This window comes from Eufriesea mexicana, unplaced genomic scaffold, assembly GCF_001483705.2.
Source record: "Eufriesea mexicana isolate 0111107269 unplaced genomic scaffold, ASM148370v2 scaffold944, whole genome shotgun sequence".
Taxonomy (NCBI): Eukaryota; Metazoa; Arthropoda; class Insecta; order Hymenoptera; family Apidae; genus Eufriesea; species Eufriesea mexicana.
Window position 1 is genome coordinate 1,028,074 of NW_016909080.1, and position 24,713 is coordinate 1,052,786.

Genomic DNA, 24,713 nt, shown 5'->3' on the forward strand with positions numbered 1-24,713 from the left:
AAATAAATGCAGTCGGAAACTTTGAAAACCAGTCTGGAACAATAAATACGCTTGGATGGAACTTCATACGAGGAACTACGTTTCGTGTCACACCTGAGACTGGTATCCACGCAGAGCAAAGAGAAGATTCCAAATTCTTATTTTCCGAGCATCCTTCTTCATAAATCTCCACGTGCCATCCGCCTCTAGTTCTCGCGTTTCAAGCCCTCCCTCTTCTCGTAACATCCATCGTCCGCCATCAATTTTCTATTCATGCTGCCAACGGGAAGGCTCGCTGTTAAAAATCGTTCAGGTTCTCGGGCACGATAATTTTCCGTCGAACCAGCGACACCGGTCTCCTGTCCACTCGGCTGGGATAAAAAGCTCGCGTCATTAGGCGATCGCGCGCTCGCGACGCCGAGGATCGCGAAAATCACGAGGAAGTTGCCGGATAAATCTCTCTGTGTACGGCCTTGGGGGATCGTTTTGTAACGCGAGACCTACGCGCCATGGCGTGTTCACCCTTCGTCGGCAATTTATCAACTTCTTGCCCCGCACCGCATTAATAATGGGATTTATCGGCCGATATCGATCGATCCTCCGCGACCGGGTAAACCTATATCATCGTGATCTGGAACCGGTTGCTCCTGGACTCGTCGGAGCCGTGCAACGATACCGTGAGCTTGGAATTTATCACGCGCGATCCTCATCGCCTGGCCATTTGTCACCGTGACCCGGCTCGATTTGGCCGCCCGCGAAACTCCGATCCACGATCGCGTTGCGGATCGACTATTACGCGCGCCATCGCTGCGAATGATTCTTCACCCCGGGCTTTCGGGCCCGTGATTGTTGCTCCCTATCGATGATTTTGATTGTCGCGCTTTGAACGGTTAGGTCGCACTCGCGTATCGATGGTAGGTACATACACGGGGGTGTCTGGCGATTGATCTCCACTGTCGTTTCAAAGGTGCGCGGGGTGAATCGAGTACCAGTTGTCCCGTTGGTCTCTTGGCTTTTTCCATATGGCTAGGATTGAATTATTTCCGAATTTCTGACCACTTTGAACGATAATCGATATTTTATTTCGTTCCACTTTACTGTTCGTCGTGTCGAAGAATTGCTTGCATAGTAAGTTGTTGCATAGGTTGAATTTAGGTTGGAGTTGAGTTGGCGAGAAATTAAAAACGTTGGTCAAATTTTGGTGGAATTAAGCTTTGGTTCGATGCTCGATAGAGGAAGAGTATGTACTCGAAGTGCATACTTGTACTAATGTCTTTTATTTTAATGGTTACGAGTCCCACACGTTGCCGATCTCTGAACCAAGGGATCGTGAGAATCGCGTGATCTTGCAGCTTCCTGATGGTGAATGATATTCGGTTATTTCTGAGTTATTATCCCGACGTTTAGATACGCGAATATTTACAATCGCATCGAGGAGGATATTATCTATCAGCGTTTCGTAAGAGAAAAATCGGCGCTAATGTTTGGGAAAACATGTCTTCGAAGGAATCGCGTGTATCGACGTTGGCTCTCGGTGCTTGAAAAATCGGGAGAGATGAAAAATCGCGAAGAATTGCCAGCGTACGCGCAATTAGAATGCAACAAGACGAATGGGCTTACAAATTAATGGCTAAAACCGACTTCGTGTTTCATTACGCTCGTATCAATTATATTTCCTCATCTACGTCTCCATTTGCGATCTCGGCTCGTAAAGATCGGCACAGAGAAAGTAACATTAGTTTCCGCAACACTTATCCCTCGCTCGTCTGTCAATAATCATCGATCAAAATCATGCGAAACTTACGACGGGGGTCATCAAACGTTAAATTATAAATATCCTACCGGAATTCTCGACGGTCTGGCAGGATCGAGGGACGCGTTCGTAATTAGAAACGAAGCAAAACGAGAGTTACACGCTCGGCAAACCACTTCGAACTGTATACCATGATTTCGTAATCGGTGAATTAATTGAAACGTCAATTCCGCGATTACTGCGCGGGAGCCGCGATAATTATGAGCGCTGGAATCGCGATGGACGCAACAGATGAGATAGAAGAGTCAATTAATGGCAACGTGTCGTTGAGAAAATGCAATTTGTCTCATCGAGCCAACCATTTTCCTTTCTCCGCGCCAGTCGTCTCTGTGCATTCATCATAAAACTGTTGCGGTCATTAGTCACGCAGGATATGTTCCCTTTGCGATGCGTGTGCGTTGCGCAAAAGTTAAAGAATGGCCGCTCGTAAAACCAGAAGGTTCCGTCGAGAACCTCGGAAATTAGATCGCCAAACAGTCCTCGTTCTTTGGTACCTTCTTGCCAATTCTTTGAACGCGAGCGAATGCAAATTATTTGTTATATCTTTGTTAATTTTCTACGAGAATAGACGTCTTCAAAAATATTTCATTTATTTATATTTAAGTAAGAATATTTTTATCGGGTAGATTTTGAAACATTATACCAAAGGACGAAGAAAGATGTTTCGAATTGAATTAAATTGTATCAGGATAATTTGATTTTCTGAGAATCATTAAGTTCTCTTCTCGGGGGAATAAAAGGACAATTCACCGTCGATTTATCACGAAAGTCATTCTTTTTCCTCGAATTTCAATTTTTGCTTCTCTATTTCTATTTCAATCGTTGCTTTCGACCAAGGCCTAACATCTGCAATTGGTTTCTTCACAGATCATCAATATCCCATGAAAACGCAATTTGTCACAAATTTTCCATTAACGCTACTTTTCAGTCTCCTCGAACTTCAATCTCCAGCAACCTAATAATATTCCTCCGACGAATCGAATCGCTGTAACTTGCCATCAGCGTTATCCCTCTATTTCCCCGGACACCAATATCCAATATCTCGACAATTCGAAGCGATCGAAACAAAAATCCTCGGCTTAAATTACCATCGGGTAATAGACACACGATGGTAATAGATCTCTGAAGGATCCACGGTTAACGCAGTTTGTCGTTAATTTGTCACCGAAACGTCACCGGTTCTCGCGGGAACGCAGGAATCGTTCACGCCGGTTATAGTTTCTGCGGGAAAAAATGGGTGAGAAGGATTGAAAGATTCTTCGCGCGTTTCATTAATCAAAGCGTGGAAACCGCGACGTCGACAAACGGTGGTCGTCACGCGAAAAGCAGCGGGCCCTGTCGATGGCAGCGGGCCCGATCGAGGTGAAATCGCCGCTCGAACCAAGATGACGGACCCATCGGCGACCTGGCAGCGTTTCCACCCTCCGCTGTTCCCGTTTTCGCGCGTAACCGCGTGCCGAAACAGGGTCATGCTGCCCGCGCGTGACCGCGAGAAATTTCAATAATAACCGTGCGTGGTCATTTTCGGTGGCAATTTCGCGTTATGCAAACGGCGGAGAGAGCGGCGTGTACCTCACGCCATGCAGGTAGGACGATGCTTAAGGGCCGATTTATGCGGATCGAAACGTCGTAACTCGGTCACGAATGCCGGCTCTTGGGTACCGTTAACGTTAATGGAACCCTCCGCTCGAATCTTTGTCAATCTTACTCTGATTTTCTGCACCGCTTTTGTCGTTCGCTGTATAACGCACGGACGTACGGGTGGATAAATTATGGCGGATGTAAAAAGAATTTTTAATTTCTTGCGAAATTTATACGACAGTTGCTCCACATCAGGCTCCATTTTATGAAAGACACACGACCGATTATCATGTTTGCGATAATTTACCGTTACGCGTTTATACGTCGTGCCTATCGTTTTTGGGTACCACTAGCGTGCATGGTATCTTTGATTAGAATCGCAGAATTTTTCGAATCAACAGTCGAATGGAGGACTCGAGATTTTATTTACTAGAAAAATATATAGATGGAAATTCTGCGTACTATCAGGGAATATCGAATGCTGAAAAGGTCCAATTATCTCGAATTGTTTGCCATTATCCGCTCGTTTCTCAAACCTCGAGCCACGTATGGGAAAACGAAATTCCACGCTGGAGATGCATGTATATATAACCGGTAGAAAATAAAATAAATTGTCAAACGGTCTTGTAATGAGACTCCTTACGGATTCATCGAATCGTTACGCCCTGGTCTGCATACCCGAGCGAGAAATAAAAAGGAACGCGACTCCCATTGGAGCGGATGGCGAGGACTACTTTTCTCGCGTCATGTGGGCCAGCCTCGCCTTTCCCACACTTAGCATCCCGTGCTCGTTCCTCTTCCCTCCATTCCGCACGGTCGCCGCGTTCCCCGGGTTTGCTACCCTGCAATCTTTCTCCGGGCCCCACGCCAGGTTAATTCTAGGGCAGCCAAAATGCATCCTCGCGGAATCGTACGAGGCACCGTGGCCCTCGTGTGTCTGTAAACAATTAAACTACACGGCTGCCCCGGCCGTCTGTTCGTCTTCGAAGATGAAGTTGCACCGCCGATGGAAATAACTGTACCGCGAGGTACACGCGAAAAAGGCACGCTGAACAACTCCAGGGACCGAGAGCTGCTGCCTCGTAAATTGTCCAAGCAGGGTTTTACGACCTGGTCTAATGCCAGTGTTCCAGCTGGCAGAAATCATTCCGTTTTTCAATGACGCTCACGTCGTCCTAGGCTAGGTACTGCTGAAATTCAGCTACAAGTCGCGTGGTTTCGTTTATTTCACTATCCTTGACAATTCCACCATCTCGCGATAGGATAAACGAATCGTTGACAGTTTCACGAAAGGTATAAGCCAGTGCTAATAAAGTATTACGAGAAAAATTTATCACGATTGAAATAATCGCTACAAAGTCTACGTGCTACGTGGTTATTCGTCGAAGAACATAGAAACCTCAGTGATCTTCTGTCACTGAGATATTTCTCATTCTCAGCAGCACCCTGTCAAGCGTCAAGTGCCTGTTTCGAACTTTCAAAAACGAATCGTTGACAGTTTCATAGAAGGTATGAGCCAGTGCTAATAAAGTATCACGAGAAAAATTTATCACGATTGAAATAATCGCTACAAAGTCTACGTGCTACGTGGTTATTCGTCGAAGAACATAGAAACCTCAGTGATCTTCTGTCACTGAGATATTTCTCATTCTCAGCAGCACCCTGTCAAGCGTCAAGTGCCTGTTTCGAAGCTTCAAAAGGAACAATCTATCGCAATTGCTTCTCCTAGTCGATGTCGTTTTACAATCAGTCGGAGATTAGCCAGAAAATAATAGGAACCTGTCTGAAAGGACAAGCGGGAGGCCGGTAACCTGAAAAGCGTGATAAATTCCCCATGACACCGGGGAATTTTTACGAAGGATCAGAGGTTGCCCGGTGAAACGCGTTCCATCCGCGATGGATTTCGCTGTTGGAGAATCGTACGCGTCATCGAACGAAATAAGCGCGGGATAGCCTTGGATTTGAATTGACAGAGGCGCGCTGTAATGTCGGAAGAGTCACGGGAGAGTTAAAGATCATCGTTGAATATCGCGCGCGTCATGGATTTTACCGCAGGCGTCTATGTATCTTCGGATAGGAACAGCGTGGAGCAGCCGAGGGATCGTCACGGATATCTATTAAGCGTGGAACCGATTCGTACGTACGCTTGAAAACGCAACTTGGTAAGTTTGAAAAAGAACAAAGAGAAAGGCTCGGACAGGCACAGACGTTATCGGTGCCGATCGAAGTTCCCCGCGTCTGATAGGGTACATGTGCGTGAAACTTGGACGATAATAGGCGATGTTGAGCAATACGGTGTCCAATGTTACTGAAGTTTCTGCCAAAGGAAAAATCGCGTCGAGTGGATAAGATCTATTTCGATGCGAGATTGTTAGTTCTTATCGCGGTGAGTTTCTATTTGTGGTCTTTTATGGTGCAACGTATGATACTTCGCGTGTTCTCTTGGATTTTAGTACTTTTCTTTTTCTCTCGGTAATTGCGAGACTTTATTAGGCTGATCGATACGCGGTACGGATTTTTCTGATAAACGGTAATCTGTAATTGCGTGTCGTAAAATCATTATTTCATACGTGAGCATGCGAACAGAAGTTCCTTACAATTGTTTATTTATTTGACATTATAAAAATGGAAAAATTCAAACGATAACGCAGATTGAGAATGTCTACTGTCATTAGAAAATATTCTTAAACTATAAATGATTAAACAATCATTCATGCCACTAGTGGTAAGAAAAGGCACAAAGAAGAAGAAAAATTTCAAGCATGACAACACCTATACCTCCGGTCCCATTATTGTTTATGACAATACTCATTCAGGTCTCAATCATCTTCTTCCTCTTCCTCTATATAACTGTACGTAACATCCTTCGTACCATTCTTAGCACCTTTTGCAAAAGATCTTTGACATCATACGCTCGAAGGTGCACCATTCGCGTTGAATTGACAGTATCCTGCTGGAAGGAAGGCAGAAGAATGAAGGGTGACTCATTGTGGGAAGGAGACGATGCGTAGAGGTCGTGCCACGAGCAACGAGAGTAAATGGATGCCAAAGATAGGAGGTGGACAGTTTCGTGGGCCTCTCATTTCGGGGCCCGTTCGTGCGGAACACTTAATTGGACTTTGCGACTCTGTTGGCCAACGCGAGTCTCCATTTAAATGCGGTTAAGGGTATTTGTCTCGATGAAAGAAGGGAAAACGAGACCCTAATCGACAACTTTCCTGAGAAATGTCTCACTTTCGCCGAATTTCTTCCAAGGTTTCGCCGATTACGCGTACCCGTGTGTCTCGTTTCACAGAAGAGTGCCATTTTTGGCAGGTAGCAATTTTACCAATTTTACCAATTTTACGTCAACCGACGTAATCCAGGAGTCGCTTGTACGAATTGTTTAAAATGAAAGTTCTGGTTCCTGGAAACCGTGTGATTAATCGTCTCCTCTGTGGCGAACGATTTCTTATTTAGGTCGAATATTTTTATCTTCTCGATTCATCGATATGTTTACCGATCGTGCATTTCTGTGAGAAGTTTCTCTCGAAAGTCTTACATTCTTCCGCTTCCTTTCATCGATTTTTATTTATTTTCTTTTTTAATACCTCGTGTCGTATATTATTTTATATTTATTCCTCGATCTCTTTGCTCCAATATTATACGATAGTAAAAGTTATAGTTGAACGGGTACTGGAGCCATGATAAAATTAATCACCGCAGTCGTTTATCGACGAGAGAGTTAATCGAAGTTACAAAGGACCGATGAAAATATTCGTACGTTTCTACGTTCTCCGTATAATTGATGACACATTCGATGACGCGACGAGAATATCCTTTCTCCTCTCCGGTCGATTCATTTCAGATAAAGGGACAGGTATATCGTTAATTCGGTTATTCGAGCTTACAGCTCAATTATTCCAAGTACCGGTCGTGAAAAGGGTTCGATCGACGCTGGATTATCGATCGATCGACTACCGTGAGTCGGTATAAATCTTGTCGATTTTCAAACGAAACCCACGCACTCCCTAGCCACCCCTGACAAACCTCTGTAGCTTCGTCTTAATGATCGTCGATCATGAACGTAAACGACCGGGAAATAACTAAAAGTGTATTAACGAGCGACATTAACAGAGTGTGTTAAGCATATTAACGATTACGATCGAGTCGTTATCCAATTTATCGAGATCCTGGTGATTTTGTACCAATTAATGGATACACATTTGTTGCGAAAATAATCATTTTAATTGGCTCGTTTCATCTCCCGTGTACCGTCGATAATCATGTAACGATGTTGCGATAAATCATTTTTCTACTCGGCTTCTAGTTAGTCTGAATTTATCATAAGTCAAATTCGTATAAATTCGACCGAGAAATGCATATAGCCAGTTTCTAAAATTTGTTGTGAAAATTTGTTGGAGAAAAATACAAAGAGTTGGACAGTGTAGGTTTGATCGAATAACTGTAGGCTAGTTTCGTAACCTAATCCCTACGAGTATTCTAATCTAGTGGAGAAATCTAGACACCTAAATATCCGATAATAATCCTAATTACCATTTCCTTAAATACCCGAGATAGATAGAAGATCGTGTCTGAAGAACAGGATTCTCGAATAATTGGTGATCAGAGGAAGATCGTTATCCTTTCAACCCACGATACTACCTGGGTTTAAATTGTTCTCGGTCTGCAACGCAGGCATATTTCGTGGTAAATACCTTGACGGAGCCGTCGAAAATCGAGTGACACGCTCGTAATAAAAGGGCGACTATCGTAGGTACCAATGTTTTATTAACCAGGACAGCCTTAGGAGGTCCATGTGTAACCAGAAACCGACCGCTGGTCGCCCCAGGACATCTAATTCGTTTCCCCCCTGCGTCCAGGTAAACTAATATTCGGCTGCACGTGTTGCGTGAACACGACTCCGGCGTGTCCTCATGAAAATCTAGGAGCTGGTATTAGATTCCTTCGTGACTAGGTGCTGATGAAATTTCAAAAAAGTTATAACGACCGGCGTCGAAAGAAGGAGGTATTTAACAAAGAAAGGAGCGAAAGGCAGGAGAGGATAAAGAAGGCAGCTAGGTCGTCTTGCAAAGGAGCAGCTTCCTAGATCCTGTTACTAGGTCCTTCCTAACGATCCTGTTACTAGTTCGAGTGCCGTCCAGTTAGGTAGGCCGTCGAGTTCCGTTTTCACGTTATGGAACCACTTTGCTCAAAGAGATACGAGAATGGAAAAAGATTGCACGAGGGTACAGGATCGATTGGACGGTGGTCGTTCGCGGGACGATTTTCAGGGCCCCCGAACAGCGGAATTTTAATTGCCGTCATTCCACGGGACCACTCGCGTCATCGTCCTGCAGGGTAAAAATACGGACCATGTCCACGCAAAGATCATCTCGAGGGCTTCGAGCTGGACACGCGAAGGATTCTCCTGCGCGGTGATTTGACATGGTCATGAATTCGATGCGAGCGGCCGATAAAGGGGACGATAAAGAGACGGAATGTCGTTCGAGGAAGCAAGGTGTCGTCGTTTAGGGGAAAAAATACCACGTGGGTCGCGAATGCAACAATGGGAACGTAAAAGTGTCTAGTCGACGGTAATTTAGGATCGTGATGCAAATTAAGCTATGGAACGAACGCTTACAATTAAATGGAAGGCCATCGTTTATAATTAATTTAACCCTTTGCACTCGAGAGGTGACTCTCAGTCACCATTTAATCAGATTTTAAAGATCGACTTTAATTAATATATCAAATTTAAAATTACCTAACGATGCGTGGAATGTCGAAGAAAAATAATTCTACGTCTTAATTTGCATATGATTTCTCTATTACCATTTGAAAAATATCGTCGACTCTATGACAGAAAGTCTTCGAATTACTATTTTTCTGCAACGAAAAAGTCGTCGAGTGCAAAGGGTTAACATACTAATCGCTGATGTCTCGATACAGCAGACGTTATTCGTTCTTTGTTTGAGAGATTTACGAAGAACAAAGTTAGCTTCACCACCGGAATAAAAATTGCACCAACATCTTATCATATCTTCAGAGGACAATGGTATTCCTTTCACGGATATTTATCCCGAATCGAGCCACCCCTGCGTTTACCCCGAAACCTGCAGCCTCTCCCATATCTCATCGAAACACCATACCGGGAGCAAATAATCATTCCCAGGCATCCGCACGTGTCGCGGACAGCGGACAATACCGGCCGATCCGTCGAACAGCGCGATTTTCTAGCCGTTGAATTAAAATTCCAAAATTTCGGACGATTCCCGCTCGAATTTCGGCTGGTATTTCACAATGGCATGACACAGAGCCGACCGCGTGGCTTTCATCCAGCCTGCGTGATTGATAGCAGCCCCTTTCCAAACTTTCGTCCCACCCACACCGCCTATCGCCCTCCTCTCTTTTCACCCCTGCAACCCTTGTCATAGCTTTTCACTCGTAGCGCTGCTCCTTGCCAGTAATCAACGACAGTCCGACCACTCCATTGCGGATCGCACAAAGACACTGCCGGATCATTGTCCTTTGAAATGGATACGAAGCAGGAATTCAAAGGTATATTGTATTCCCGATCGAATGATCCTTGTTCTCGCAGACACTATCTCCTCGGGATACTCTTATCGGGACGATAAACGAGGAACGCGTAGACGGGAAGGGCATTGTCGATCAGTGGAAACGGCCCTACGGAAAATCCTCGCGAATGGAAATATTCGGATCGATGAACGGAGGATGGAATTTTTTACGAAACTCGAGCGGAGAGCTCGAACGCTCCTCTGTGAAAGGGATTTGCAACGAGCTCGGGATTTCGAGGAGTACTTGAGATTTACCGTTCCAAACTGGGTATTAATCATTCGATAGAGGTTTTTTCAGTGGTGTCGTGCGACGAAACGAAATTATCGCTTAAAAATGACTTCTAATCCTAGATCAGACTACGTCTCGAGCAAGTAGAGGCTATCGCGTTCAAATTCGAACCTTATCACGGTGAAGAGATACTTTCTCGGTTTGGAAGCAACGTCAGCCAGAAAACCACGTAGTCTCTAGTCACCCACGATTCCAGAATGGAGCAAACATTATCTTAACCTCCAGGCCAGGACGATGCAGTCGTTGGCGCACGTGGGTAAACACCGTATCCCTGGAAGGCTGAAGAAACGCTACGACACTCGGTCTCGTGACCCCTCCCCGGGATCCTCAGCTCCCGTTTTCCGTGCAGCGAGATTTCTCGCGGTTCCATCCCGGGGAAAGTGGTGGCAGTCGATTAAAAATCCCGACGGAAAGGAGATTATCTCGACGAGAACGCTGGGTCCCGGGCATCGACGCGGCGGCATTAGCGCTTAAACTGTTTTATCGGCATCGCTGATCGAGATCCGCCGATAGGGTATGAATATGTAAATGACGGGGTGGCCGTCTCGCAGCCACGACTCCGGGAACGCTTCTTAACCGTTCCATGATTCTGCGCCACGGATCCGCTCGCTCTTTCTCTGTTCGCCGCCGCGACGCGACCGCCCCGGGCTGCCGGCCCGCGAAATTGCGCGAAGATTATCGGCACCAGGAATATTGCCGAGTGTCCCGGCTATCGATCTCTGTTTCTCGCTTCGTGACTCGAAACGCGGTACCGGTACCGAGCGGTTACGACGGCGTTTAGGGTCGTTTGTTCGCCAGCTGCCGCGTGGTCGCTGCTCGGATGACCTGGCTTCTTCCATTGTTATTCACAGTGCGCTTGCTCCGTGCAGCTTTTATTTTTCTCTCTTTATTTCCGCTTCGTTTTTCCAGTATCTCGACGCATTGGCAGGATACAACAGCGAAGTAGCGAGTAAACGAAATAAAATGCGCGAGATAAGACGAGAGGGTTGAAAGATGGCCGCCATCAACGCGTTAATTACGAACGGTTAATCCTTTGCCAAGAATTCCGCGAATAATCTGGATGTTCATAAAAAGCGAAACGTATTAACGATAAATCTGACCGAGCTAGTAGTAGAGCCAGAAATAAACCGTGGCTACCGATTCAATGATCAAATAACGAACGCAGAAATATGAAGAAACCGCATCCGAGTAACGAGGACCGCGATAAATCAAACGCAGCAGGGCGAGACGTTATCGGTTCGAGATCAAAGAGCTTAACGATCCAATCGAACGAGGCCCCGGCCAATTATCAGTGCCACGAAGAAACGAGACGCGCGGCAGCGAAGGCGACCCCGGTTAGGGATGTTCAATTAATTAAGCCGGCCGTTAAGCAGGGGAGTCGCATGGTAGCCGGGGTGTCCAATATTTCTCTCGCTTTACGATTTTGCACCGCGTGGACGAGAGGCCCCCGGGCCCTGTCGGACACCCAACAGGCGTCCCGTGGTACCCCGGTGAAAAAAATACGCCGTCGTAAGGTAGCGGACGGAACTAGCCTATTTTTGTGCCCGGAGAGCCCGTACGATGGGACTCGCAGCGTGGGGCGAGCTTCTTTTTGCTCGGTGATACTAGATGCCGTCTAGGGGAGGTCCTCGGCCAAGACGAAGACGAACACGAACACGATGATGGGTAAAAGAAGATCGGGAAGATGAATAAAACGAAAGAAGATGAAAATAAAAGGAGGTTCGAGCGACGAAATAAAGGGAAGGACGTCGTCCTCGCTGGGTGTTGGATTACCCCGGGCCTACGGGCAGTGGTTCCTTGAAACGTGCAACCGAGTCCCGCGGGATTCGATGCTCTTCTTCCTGAGAATTTGCTCAAACATTGCGAGCTGTTGACAATTTTTTCCCTGCCGGATCTTCAAAGAGCATCGATAAATCGAGAGTATCAACATCCCATAGACTAGTCTCAACTGTCTCTTCCAAAAATTGTTTCTCCTTTATCCCTTCTTTTGCTCATCTACATCTTACTATTCGACAACAGAGAACGGTGGAGGTATACGAGTTAACTCTTTGTACTCGATGATTTTTCGGCCAAAGAAGGGTAGGAGTTGAAAAATTTTCCTCCATAAAGCTGATGATAATAATTAACACGTAGAATTATTTCATTTTGAAACCTCGCACACTGTTACATTATTTTAAATTTGATATATCAATTAATATGAAATTATCGAATGGCGACTGAAGGGCCTTGCCCCTCGAATGCAAACTCGGTCGAGACCGTGGTCAAATTTAGCGTCAAAAATTACACGCTTTGGCGAGCCAAGTTGGCACGTTCACCGCGATACCACAAGCTGCCAGGTAGACACCGTGTCGAATAGGAATTATATTTCAACTTCTCCCCGTGTCATTTGACCTCCGAAGAAGCTATCCGCAGCACGAACGAACCGTCCAGACATAATGCCCATCGGACACGGCTCACACCCGGAAGCCTGGAATTGTAACAACTAAGAAATTCCCGGATGCATCAACGGCGGAGCCTTCGCAGAAGCCACCGCGAACGTCTGCGACCATCAAGCGCCATCATTGCACGTCACGTACCGCGCGAACAGGATGCCCCAGGTGGCTCGCGGTTCGAGCGCAAAGGGTTCGCGGGAAGAGGACGCTTCGCCAGAATCGGCTCGCGATTCGCTTAGGCACGTCAAAGTGGAACCGCGCGATCAAAGGCCACGGACATTAAGGGAGACAATTAAAGCGTCACGCGGTCGCGAAATTTCAGTCTCGAGACGGTGGACGGAGACAGAGGCGACGAGGAAGGGACGGATCGGAAGAGGTAGAGGCAAGACTGAGGCGGTGAGGCACGTACTGCTCGCGTGTGGTCCATCAATCACGACGTGTTCCCGGCGACAGGTGGACACCGGGGTCGATGGAGAGGCCACATAATTGGGAGAATAGTGCCGGTTTGCTGGTCGGCCGGACGCGCGGTCATTTATCTTGTCGCGATCGACCGGCCATCGACGGTTCGCCTCGATTCGAGTTAACGCCCGTGAAATCGCGCGTCGCCCGCTGCCACGGAAAATCCAGGCAAACCCCTCTGATCGATACCGGATACTATTTTCCTCTTGTTACGCGCCCGTTTTACCAGCTGTCTCGCGGATCAAAGCCGGACCCAACCCGGCCCGATGAAAGCGTGAAGCCACGATGTCACGGTCACTCCGTTTGGGACCTCCGAACCACTTGTTCTCCCATATTTTCCTCGTTTTTCCTTTTTTCCTTCCAAATTATCTCTCATCTCAATGGCGCGTGTATCGTGGATTTTTCACCGCTTCATTTTCCTTAATTCCAGATCTTGCTTGATTTCGATATTCTTGCAAATGTGTATATTACGTAGGGGTGTGAAGGTATCGTGGACAATTTCACCCATGTTCCAGTACTTTTCCAGAGAGAAAATGCGCGCAGTTCGCTCGGCATGTAAATTGCGAATAGTTGGGTATTGGAATTGCCGGGAGAGATTTAATGAAATGCCGTACAGGTGTATAATTTGATATAATTGATGACGCTCGGTATAATCGTTTATTTACCATTATGTTTAAATAAAAATGGGAAAGGAACGAGACTAGCTACGAAATTAAAATAGCTTCCCTCGTTATTCGCGTAATTGCGATGGTTGAACTTACCAAGGACGCGTTCTCCAAAACATTTCAGACACGATTAGACGGCGCGTTTAACACGTGCATAACGAAGACTCATTACCAGGGGAAAAGGCTTAGACCTTCTCCGACGAATGCTAAGTAGCGTTTATAAATACATAATTACAGTGATTGAAGCGGAAAGCTTTACAGGCGTCGTTGGCACGTTTCAATTAACGACCAGGTGTTAATCATTATTATTCACATCGACGAGGCGTTCTCGCGCCGTTTGGCCTTGTTCTCGAAATCTTCGAAACTTATTTATAAACTTATATTCCCCGCAGTTTGCGCAAATCCCATGCAATTTCCTTGCATTCCCCTCGACGATCGTTTCGCAAGTTTCCATTGCTAACTGCTCGCGAGTAGGTTGCTATACGTCGTTTCCTTTTCATCCTTTACGTTGCGTACGTTTGATCCCCGATTTAGCAGTTCGCCATCTTGAAAAAGTATTATAAGCCAAAGTATAATACCCGTCATTCTTTTAGAGTGTGATTCTATGATTATGATCTATGTTTATTATTATTATTACGCAATTATCTTCATTATACATATTTCTCTTCATATTCCGTTATTCCCCATATATCAATACCGTTTAAAAATCCCGCGCGAAAGTTGTTCTCCAGATTAACCGGTAAGGTGTCGCTGTACTAACATTTGCATATCGTATTGCGTGTTAGGACGTTCACTTGCTTAGTATGTTACTAATCGTGAGATCTCTGTGTTTATTTTATTACCATCCTGGCGTCTGAGACGCGCGTGCGTGTACGTCTGTGTGTCCACGGTGATACAGTGTTTAGCCTGACGTATTTCGTCATTCTTGTTGCGATCATCGTACAGTGGACACGTGCCAATAATGATTTTCCGAGATATACAGTGGTCGCAAATATGAGCACGCGGATTATTCAGGCAAGTACTCCAAAATGAAGCATAATTTGACAAAATTTCCTATAAATCCATGTACAAGTAATCCCAAATTATTCACATACCCATGATCACACCGACACCACCCAATTTCAAAATGTCTACCCACGAGGTCACCGATGCCACTCGATGCTCAGTCCTTCAAAAACGGTACCGTTGCAATAATCCAAGACCAACCCTGCGATTTCTGCCGCGCCACCTGCATCCGTTACCACCAGGAATTTCTTTCCCACTATACGTCAGCCTACCACGATGATCCAAAACCGCGTCTCGACTTATCTATAGGCCGAAAGTGGCTCGATACCGCGGAACACGCTTCCCCTTTCAAAAAACTCGATCGAAAAGCGATCGGGTGCAGCAACGACGACATTATTTCTCTCGGTGTTCCTTCGCGGCGAGGCGTTATCTGCCCGGCCGATAACTGCGCGACCACCGAAAAACGCGGCGCAGCGGGGCGCCCGATAAAATGGACGCCCTATTTTCTGGATAACGTCGCATTAACGACCTTTATGCGAGCGTACACGCACCGCTATTAGCGCTATCACCGGCGCGGTTTGCGGCCTGGATAAGTAGCTACTCGATGCACTTCGGGCCGGGCTGCATCTGCGACTGCCGATCTGTTCGCTGGTTAATTGCACGCGTATAAATAAACCTCTTTATTTACACGCCTGTGCCGTGCATCCTGCTCTCTTCCTCCGTCTCCTCTCGCGTTTATCCCCGTTTCTTTCTGCGCCTCGCTCTCTCTTGCCCGCGCATGGCGCTTCCCCGAACGAGAAGGGGATAATTAAAGGCGGTCGCATTAATTGCGTCGATCGAACGGCGTCGTTGGACGACGTTAAGAGGGGTTGCTTCGATAACGGCCGCCGTGTAAGTAGCCATGTCGCTGCGCCGGGCTTTACGACCGACCTCGGATTTTAATTGATAAACAACTGTCACTCCACTAGGCGGTACGGGGATTCAGCAGCGGATGATGGAAGATTCGTGGTTTCCGGTTCGCGATGAACTTGAGTGCGTTTAGTACAACGACGTAGAATGGAGAATTAGAGCTTTCGAATGGCGAACACGAAGGGGAGATCGAATAATAATAATTTACAAAAATGCCAATTTTCAAATTGGACTACTCGATCGTGGACATGAAATTGTTCCTCCGGATAGGGAACTTATTGTGCAATGATATTAGAATTCAGTTCTTCGTTTTTGAAATTATTGTACTAAAAATATACAGGTCCCTTTGGCAAAATTATATATATATGGTATTTAAACATATATCACAGGAATAGATGCAAAAATACCAAGTTTCTAATTGGACTACTCGATCCTGGACATGAAATTGTTCCTCCGGATAGGGATCTTATTGTCCACTGATATTAGAATTCGGTTCTTTGTTTTTGAAATTATTGTACTATAAATATACAAGTCCCTTTGGCAAAATTATGTATATATGATATGTAAACATATATCACAGGAATAGATGCAAAAATACCAAATTTCTAATTGGACTACTCGATCCTGAAAACGAAATTGTTTGTCTGGATAGGGAACTTATTGTGCAATGATATTAGAATTCAGTTCTTCGTTTCTAAAATTATTATACTAAAAATATACAAGTCCCTTTGGCAAAATTATGTATATATGATATGTAAACATATATCACAGGAATAGATGCAAAAATACCAAATTTCTAATTGGACTACTCGATCCTGAAAACGAAATTGTTTGTCTGAATAGGGAACTTATTGTGCAATGATATTAGAATTCAGTTCTTCGTTTCTGAAATTATTGTACTAAAAATATACAGGTACCTTTGACAAAATTATGTATACATGGTATGTAAACATATATCACAGGAATAGATTCAGAAATACCAATTTTCAAATTGGACTACTCGATCCTGAAAATGAAATTGTTCTTCCAGATAGAGACCTTATTTACCTGTATTAGAATTACCAAATTAGTAAACGATGGACCCTGATTGTTCGGTTTTGAAATTATTATGCTAAAAATATAAAGTGTCTTTGACAAACACGTATCATAGGTCGATAATTCTACTCTTAAATGAAAAGTACCGTTAAGTAATTAGGTTCATTAGATTGACACGATACAGTATTAAAATCTACGTTGCAATTGCAGAGAGTAGTGTCTTTTGAGTCTACAATTCTCCATCAACGTAGTAGTCGGAGGATTCGGATGATCAGTTAGACGAATGGAACTGTGATCGTGCATTCGCGAGTATCGGGTTCGTTGGACAGGGAAAAATGGCCCGTGGAAGGAGGAAAATCTTCGCTACGTGATCGCGCAGCGTTCAAACGCAAATTTCCCCGAATCGGTCAACTTTCGTTTCGCGAGGTCTGAAAAATTGAAAAACGCCGGTATAGATTTTTAATCGACGTTGTCACGTTAATTCGATCACCCTTTAATCGAATTCCTCGGATGCCTGTCTCGCTGGTCGGCTTTGATCGAATATAAAATTTCCTCCGGCAAATACAGAGCTTTTTCAATCACTGGCGAGGGAGAGCAACGCTCGGCGTGATCTGTCACCGATACGTGGCGCGGTTCGCTTCCGTCGAATTCCCTAACAAACTTTGTCAATTACGCCCGGACTGTAAACTGTCAGTCGCGTGTACCCATCTTAATTGAACGGCCACGGACGAGCCGGTCGCGGATAAATTTATGCCGTAAATAACGTCCGAGCGTGAAATCCGAATAGTGTATTACGTAGGTCGCAATAATTTATTTTCCGAAATTTGTCCGTTCTCCTAGGGCGGATTGGGGTGCAACTGTGGAAGGGTGCTTCGATTCGAGACAATCTCGCTCTGGGTTGCGATTCGGTCGACGAACATCGAACACATAAGGCCGTGAATTTTGGAATTATTTAATTTATGAATTTATCATAGTTTCTTATCGTTTCGTGTTAAATATTTTTTTTTTTCTCTATGTCTCGAATTTCTGGTGAAATATCGGGTCAAATAATTTTTCTTTCGTCTCTGTTATAATTTTTAGCTCGCCAACGATTCGATATCGACAGGCTGAATATGAAATAAATTTCCCGAGAATGATAGTATCGTATTTTATAATGAATTTAAATTATAATTAAATTATCAGGGTAGTAATGTTACGAAGGAAGAGATGATTTCAGGGCGAAATCATTTGACGCGTTCGATCGGCAAAATCGAACTCATCTATCAAGCGTCATTTAACAAAAGTTCAGCGAGTATTCCCAGGGGTGAAATAAAATTATCGACGCGCGCGACAAAAATTGAAACATGCTTCCAATTTGCCGGCATAGTACCGTCCAGTATAGTTCATTTTAACGACGAACCGTTCCCGTCTGTTCAAAATTCATCGAATCCAATCAACATGTTACAATCGATTGGAATTCGCTATGACATTAAAATCCACTATTCGGATTTTATATCCTAAAATTTCTTTCTTTAATTGCGTTCTTGTCTATCTGTACTCTCGATCCGATTTAAACTGCCCGTTTCCATCGAAAATTCCTTCTGACTTAATTTTTCAGAAACAAAAATTGCATACAGACCAAAAGTAACAAATATTTTCAATTTAGGGAGACCACCTTTGAAAATTCTAACATAACACGATACAATAAAAAGGAAAGCCCTCAAAAAATGGAAAATAAAAATGGAGCAATGGAAAAAATTATTAAAAATATTTCTTGACTCCCACATTTAATATTTTCCACATATTCGACGTACATCTCGCACAAAATAAGCAAATCCGAAAAATATTGTACATCCAACGTCTCAACGTACCCTCGTGTCTGCTCGTTCGTTGCGAGGCTTTTCCATCATTTTCCACCGTTTTCCCTCGTTCTTGGCTTTATCATTTCGGCAGGCCATTGTGCCAGCTCCTTTGCAGAGGGAATCAGGCTTTTTCAGCAGCCTCACGAGCCCTCAAGAGACACGCGTAAGTCGGATCGACGAAACGCAACAATGGCGCCGCGAGATTTCGCTTGGAATCGTATCAATCGCTGTCGAGGCACAATCGTTCCTCGACGTGTTACCTGCTTTTACGCGAGCCCGTTCACCCCATTGTCGTCGACTGCAGCGGGAAAGGGGCTCACAATGGGACCCCATTGATACGCCATCGATACCTGTGGAGCACACCGATTCACGTTCCCGTGCTCGTGCATCGTTTACGCGCCTCTATAGTCTGTATCTCGAGGAGGGACACGAGAAAATAGAATCGGGGTGACATCGATGCCTGTTAACCACTTATTCATATATTGTTAAGTGAAGGTTTTCGTATTAGGGGATGCTGCAATAATAGTGGTTCTTCGCGATTAATGTGTTTGCTTCTGATATGGTAAATCGATGGGTTCGGTTATGTATCGCAGATAGGGAGACTGGTGGACAAATGTTACGGTGATAAACGTTCCAATTAAATCGAAAGTGGAGTACCACGCGAGTCGTTCATAAGACACAATGATAAATACTACTTTTCAAATTTTGCGTAATTTTAACGTCCAATTTTCTACTTTATTTACACGAATTTTTATTATAATTTGATAACAAAAGTGGAACGAAACTTCAGCTAGATTAACATACTACTTATTTCCTATTTTTATTTCTTTTTAATCGCTCAATTAATGACAACACGATAAATTAGCGAAGCAAGAGCGTCATTCGTATGATCATTAACTGAACTAACCAGACCACGAACATTTTCATTCCACGCCATACCCTCGAACGTCCAAAAAAATATTCAGTCCGCGAATAATCCCACCCCTTCCACCCCCGAATTACTTTAATTTACGAAAACCCTTCGGTCATTCGCGAGGCTCGATCACCCCTCCCGCCACCCCACCGCAGCGCAGGAACACGCGAATGAATATTTCATCCCCGCACGCGATTACATTTCAAATGGACCAGGCTGCTTGTACAAGTGTCTCGAGCGTTGGCCGCATTAAAAAAATGGCGTTTCCAGCCCACAGCGTGATTCCCTATTGCGAGAAACATCCATTAAAGCCGACCCATTGTATCAAACAATGCTCCACCCCGTTTCTACCAGCGTGGAACACGCGCAAACAACTGCGAGTGCCCGCAAACATCCCCTGCGCTGCGAGCAGGTAGCATCTCGGTCGAGAGGAAAGAACGGTGCGGGGTGAGAGGTGAAACCGATACATGCACCCTTCCTAATCGATTAATATCATCGCAATAAACGTCAACGAACGTCGAAGGGGTGGCTCGGCCCTGTGATCGCGCGCGGAAAAATACACGCCCCTTTATTCCGCGGAAACACACGCGATACACCCCTGTCACATTCTGCTCGATAATAAAATAAATCCTGCCAGCTTCTTATTCCTTATGGGGCGTTTTGTATCGGTTGACACAGGTTCCTAGAGGATGTCTCCTCGATTCGATTTTATACGAGTTACATTTTGAAATGTGCTAAAAGAGGTGGTGTGAAAATTGGTAGCCGATTTTGTGCAGATATTTAATTTTTTGAAACATGCTAATGGGGGTGGCGTGAAGATTCGTAGCGAACTTTATACAGCTGTTTAACTCCACATGTTGGGATATTAAAATTAAAGTATCTTAATTTACCCCCTTGCCGAATAAACTATTCGTTGATAGAATTTGATTTGTGTTTATAAAAATATGTAACACGCGGTATTTTTTCATGTTTCGAAATAATAGATCGTTTCTATCGAATTATACATACAGAAATATTGTAAATATTTGACGAAAGTTTACTTTACCATAAATTTGCCTGTGTTCCGTTCCAATGACCAGAGCATAAATACTTCAAAACTTCATTGCGATTTTACAACCTCCCACGAACTTATACATCACCGAGCACAAATATTTACCCACGAGCATTCGTTTTATTTTATAGCAAGATTCCACCAATTTTTCAACTTCTATAATAATCGAGCCAACGCGACCATAAATCCTTAGCGTTATTTAATACCGTGTTTGTCGCACGCGAATATATAACAGTAACAAACGTGTCCTCGACATGTGCACCCCCTAACAAACAACGAAATTACAAAATTAGGAATATAAACAATTTTATCTGGATTTTGTAGCGGATAAAGCACATCTTTTCAAACAACATACAGTATCCACAAAACCCCTGGAATTAAATAAATAAATATATCATACATAAACTATAATAATAGTGGTATGACGAAGGTATATAGGTAAACGCGTGGTTAAAATCAATTTCTCAGAAATGGCGAGATGACAATATCTAGAACAGATGATTTTACCCCTTCGGTGGTTCTGTATTAAATAAAATCTCACCTCCCTCGTTGCTCGGTTCCAATTCGAGAGCTCACCGGTTGCCAGTGCTCTCTCGTAAAAATATAATTCATGCAAAACGAAAGTCTGGAACGTGCCGTTTCGCAATAACCGAGGAAAGTGATGCGATTCACGCGCACCGCATTCGTCATAATAATACGGACGATCGGAACGTTTGGGAAACGAAGGAGGAGCGCTTTTATCGTGAATTAATACCGTAGCAATCGGCCGCTTGAAACGTAAGGGTTCAATATCTTTATTGTCAGCTCGAAAGCTTCTCGAGCGGATGTATTAAGCGAGACTCTACGGAACGGAGTACGATAAAAGAGGCATAAAAAGCTGAAGGACATGGAAGTCTGATACATTTGAGAGGCATTAAAACGTTCGACGCTGCCTTCGGGGTAATGTATTCTTAAATGCGTCCAGATAAAATAGATTCCCGCTACGCGCATATTAAATTCCTCCTCTACGCCGCGAATGATTAATGCTCGGTGCGTAAGTGAACTCGTCGAAATGGATTAATCCCAGTCTTTTATTCGCGTCTCTCCTTTCCCATTTTCCTTTCTTTTCCTCTGTAAGCTGATAAATCCCATATTAAGGGAAAATATAACCGGCCACGGTTTCTCCTGTGACGCCACGGTGGTCATTGGTGACTGGAGTGCTTGAACTACTTACAGTTGTGAAAATTGAATGAAAATTGAGAGTTAGACAATTGTCAACCGTTATCAAGGCGCTACGGTGGTCATTGGTACCACTGGTGAGCGTTTGAACTACTTACAATTGCAAAAATTGAATGAAAATTGACAGATAGTGCATTTTGAATATAACCACCAATTAGAAGATACGTTGAAATAAAAATTGCCCTAATGAACGATTAAAAATTTTTATTAGAACATCGATTAAAATAATATTAGAACAAATCTTGCATCTAGTGGTGCACTCCCATGACATCCTGAGTGATTATTTGTGATTTCGGCGTGGCAGGGAAAGGGTTAAAGAGATTCGAATTATGGAAATAGGTTTGACCATAGGTACTTTAAAAATCCTATTTGTTGGAAATTATTGTATTTATCATTCGACGCAAAAACTGGAATTATGTATACGCGTGATATTAGTTCCGGCTTTAATTAAAATACGCGTACCTTAATTACATCTTGAGCGACTAATTCGTTCGTATAGATAGGTTCAAAGTATCCGTGAAAAAATGAAGAAGAAGCTATCGGAGTAAAAGAAGATAAAACAGCTTCTTGCCAGTCTGCTTAGTATAACGATCTCGCTTACGCTACCAATCGTGTGAAACGAAAAAATACAGCAACACGCAACTATCACGCTTCTGCTAATCGAATTGCCATTCATGTAGAATTACAAGAAGAACGTGTAACGAGTCACTCTCCTTTATAGGCCAGTTCCCGGCTGACTTATCGGTGCGAAAGAAAATTGCCTGCTACCTTTTACCACAGGCATCTCCACAAATTATGTTTAATCTGCAATTACGGAGGCATCCGTGGCAAACTCGGCTCGATAAGAAAATGGACCCTCGAGAGCCGATCCGACGCGCGGCAGAACAAATTTCAAACCGCCTTTCAGCCCGCTTCCTCTTTTTCGCGTCTTCTTTCTCACCAGTCACAGCGCAGCGTGCTCTTTACCCGAGCACGCGTGGCTCCAGTTTCAGAATAAGTGTCTTCTCCGACTAACTCATTTTTCTCCCTTTTTCCTCCAGGCTATCTTAACGATCCGAGCTTCTGTCGCTTTCCGCGAAACCGTGTATTAAGCCCGTTTGATAAAATAGCGTCGATGTCGGATGGTAAGGTACAGTGGCAAAGACAGGGCGAAAGAAAAGGGAGAGACCAGTCCGCAACTCTGCCGTGATACGTTCTGGCAGGTCGACATGCACATCCGCCTGTTACGCGGCCAGAGCCACGGTCGTTTTGTCACACCGGCGAAATTATAGACATGAAGTTGAGAAAATGACAGCCTCTCCTTCGCCAAGTTTGCACACGGGCTTGTACCGCCGCCTTGATGGCCTATGGAGCCGTTATTCAACTATACCATACGCACGGCTAAATGGCTCCTTTCGACTACGTGTCCGTCAGATAATGATTGTTAATTAGCATAATATCGCGCTCGATGGTCTGTCGAGTATTACATTTTTCGTCGAAACGTTGCTGCTCGGTATTAGAGATGTTACGCGCCGTTCGAATTAATTAGGAAACATGCTGTTTGAATTATGTAAAATGCAGCGAAATTAAAAGCGCACCGGCCTTAGTCACGCGTGCAGCTTTTCCGAGTACGATTACGCGAATTTTGGTTACACGAATGACCGATTAATTATCGTAATGTAAAGTAGAACACACGTGTATTTAGGTACACGCCGAAATTGGAGAATTGAAATTAATCGAGGATCGGAAAATTTGATACACGATGCACCTGCAATTCGAAGATTATCATAGTAGTCACGAACGGGTGGATGTAAAAATAATTCGAGATGCAAAATTGTAGAACACGAAAGAAAATAGACGTTTGACATCTCCTTTCGCGGTTTGTTTACCTATTTATTTAGCACGGAAGTGAAAATTGTCCGATGACGGATAGCAGGGAAAGTGAAAAGCGAGAACGGACACTTCCCTTTTTCCCCTCGTTCCTTCAAATTGACGGGGGAAAAAGGCACGTCGAGTACAAGTATTCAAACCGAAGTCAGGTAAGACTTAAAGCAGAATCGCGTAAGAATAGTGAAGAACCTTTTTAACTTGAATAGGGTCTATTATACTATTGTGGAGGGGCTCGAAAGTACCGACGAGGTGGTACTTCTCGATGGAGTCTCGATCAGACGTCGAGAGTTTCATTTCAACACTCGAACCTCCGGCAGAGGATCGATTCGAAACAATCGTTTCTTCAAACATCTTACAACCGATTTGCGGAATAATACCCGCCGGGCTTTGGCTTCTCTGATACTTGTATCCGCTCCATTGTATACTGGGTGTTCGGCCATGAAACACTTGTCTCGTTCGTTTCATCGTCCACTATAGAATTCTACTTAAAACCGCTTGCATCGCGTTGTATTCACTCTTCTCATCGATAACCAGTTACTGCCAGGTAACGCATTAATTGTTATACAGAAAGCAATGAAATTTATACGAGTCGATGAGAAAATATTCATTTCCTGAGATAATGTATCACACAGAATCAGTCTAACTCCACTGGGTAGTCGAGGGTTTAAATTTAACCTCTTAAGTAATATACTGATGTGCAAAATATGAAATAAAATAGTAATTCGAAAAGCTTTTGAAATTCAAAAGGAGGTCAAAAAAAGGAGGATCAAAAATCATCTTCACGTTTTCCTCTAACCTTTAAGATATTATCTTATCGCTCTCGTGCTTTCTGAGGATGGAAAGACGGCAAAACAAACTGTTAAAAAAGTAGAATGAAAATTCGACCAATTTCCCGGAAGAACTTAGGAGGACACCCAGTATATTAACGTAGACACATCTAGCCACAGAGAAACGTTCCCGATATCAGTCGCAGCGGCATTGTCGGAATGGACGAAGCTTTCGAGGACCTCTCCATCCTCCACCCCCATCCAAGATCCTTTCTCCAAGTGGAACCGTCTTTTCTTTTCCCTCGTTCCATCCATATCTCTTGGGCCACC

General features: G+C 44.2%; 1 protein-coding gene across 1 annotated transcript in view; it reads left to right on the top strand.

The window, feature by feature from the left end:
* MESR6 (misexpression suppressor of ras 6) overlaps positions 1-24,713 on the top strand; it is a 661,040-nt gene that overhangs the window by 327,281 nt on the left and 309,046 nt on the right. The gene's annotated exons all lie outside the window — the stretch shown is intronic.